The sequence below is a fragment of the Dendrobates tinctorius genome, unplaced genomic scaffold (assembly GCF_039654945.1).
Source record: "Dendrobates tinctorius isolate UK_male_01 unplaced genomic scaffold, ASM3965494v1 ptg000120l, whole genome shotgun sequence".
NCBI lineage: Eukaryota > Metazoa > Chordata > Amphibia > Anura > Dendrobatidae > Dendrobates > Dendrobates tinctorius.
The window spans coordinates 2,195,982-2,197,900 of NW_027361788.1; the positions used below are offsets into that span (position 1 = coordinate 2,195,982).

Here is a 1,919-nt window from a genome sequence, read left to right on the forward strand (position 1 = left end):
CAAAGCAAAGGGTCATGGTGGCTATAGCAAAACTCAAAAGGGATACAGAATCTTACACCCAGAGACCAGCACAATAACAATCAGCAGAGATGTAGTGATTGATGAAAACTCTGTATCGCTCAAATTCCATGAAGTTATACCAGTTATTCAACCTAAGAAACAAGAACAAGAATCTCAATCACCAAACCCAGATGCCGAAAAAGAAAACAGTGAAGTGTGGATAAGCTCTGAAGCCACCAAGGAAGACACAGATGAACCAAGTCAACCTCCAGTCAGGAGATAGGAAAGACCAAACAAAGGTATTCCAGTTATATGGTCAGAACACTTCCTGAACCAGAGCCACAGTCATGGCAAGAGATGCAAAAACTGCCTGTCCATGAGAAACAGAAGTGGATAAATGCCGCTAATGAAGATATGGAGTCCCTTCACCAACTCCAGACATGGGAGCTTACTGAGCTACCACAAGGAACAAGAGCTATCGGATGTAAGTGGGTCAATGCAAAAATCTCTCTCGTATCTTTTAGGGTGCCAACCTCCACTGTCAGGAAGGGATAGCAGGCTAGTGTAGGGCTATCATAGGTAATTTATGTATAGAGTTTGTTATTGTGTTAATTGCACTAGGGGGTGTTTTTTACCTCAATTTATTAAAGTTTCATGTTTTTAAAGGGATTATATGATTGGACTTAAGCAGTCGGCAAGAGCTTGGAACTCGAAAATGAACAAAGTTTTGATGGATGAAGGATTTAAAAGATCTCAAGCTAATCCATCTTTGTATATGAAAAATGTAGCGAAGGAGTGGATGTATCTTCTCGTATATATAGACAATGTAATCATGTGTCATCAAGATATAAAGGAAATTGCAAAGCTAGGTGACATTCTCAACCAGCACTTTGAGACTAAGGACCTTGAAAATGTGACATATTATTTGGGAATCCAAATCCAGAGAGAGGAAGATGGGAGTTTTCTTCTCAACCAAACTAAAATTTCCGCAATACTAAACCAGTTTGGAATGTCAGAAGCCAAACGTGCATCAACACCAATGGATCCATCCTACTTAAAGTTGGAAGGAGAAGAAGATCTGCTACCCAGCAATGAGAGTTACAGACAAGCAGTGGGGGCGCTTCTGTACATAGCAACCACATCTCTTCCGGATAGCACGGCCACATTTGGAATTCTATGCCGGCATGTAAGCAAGCTACGCCAAAGAGACTGGAATGCAATTAAGATAATTCTTCAATATCTTAAGGAAACTCAAAGACTAAATCTTAAGATATCTGCATCAGGAGATCTGACTCTCAGAGGTTATGTGGATGCAGATTGGGCTGGAGATTTAAGTGATCGGAAATCAACAAGTGATTATTAGTTCAAGTTAGGAGAAAATTCAATTTCTTGGTCCAGCAGTAAACAAGTGTCAGTCGCATTATCTTCTCCAGAAGCAGAATTTATGTCTGTTGCTTATGCAAGTCAAGAAGTAATTAGGATGAAACAACTTTTGGAAGATTTCTGCAAACCATTAGCTCAACCAACTGTTATCTATGAGGACAACCAAGAATGCATTAAACTTGCCAGCAGTGAGAACATTAGAGCAAGAACTAAGCACATTGATGTAAAACATCACCACTTACGTGATTTAGTGGAACGTGGTGTACTCAAGTTTGTTTATTGCGAGTCTGACAAGATGATAGCTGATGGTATGACAAAGCCATTATCAAGAGCCAAGTTTGTGGACTTCAGAACTGCAATGGGACTAACAGGATAAGTAGTTGTTGAGTGTGGGTGTTGGAATATGTTTGGTGCAACAACTCCATTCCTGTCTATGAGTGTTCAGTTGCTAGATTTGTATGCTGTTTATAAAGTTAGAACAAAAAAAACTCAGAGGCGCACACAGGGTTAGCATGTGACTGTATTTCCTTTTTTCC

General features: G+C 39.9%; 1 pseudogene; it reads left to right on the forward strand.

Annotated features, from left to right (window-relative positions):
* The first annotated feature begins 1,009 nt into the window (after positions 1-1,009).
* On the forward strand, positions 1,010-1,634 carry LOC141046795 (uncharacterized; annotated as a pseudogene).
* Positions 1,635-1,919: the final 285 nt, after the last annotated feature.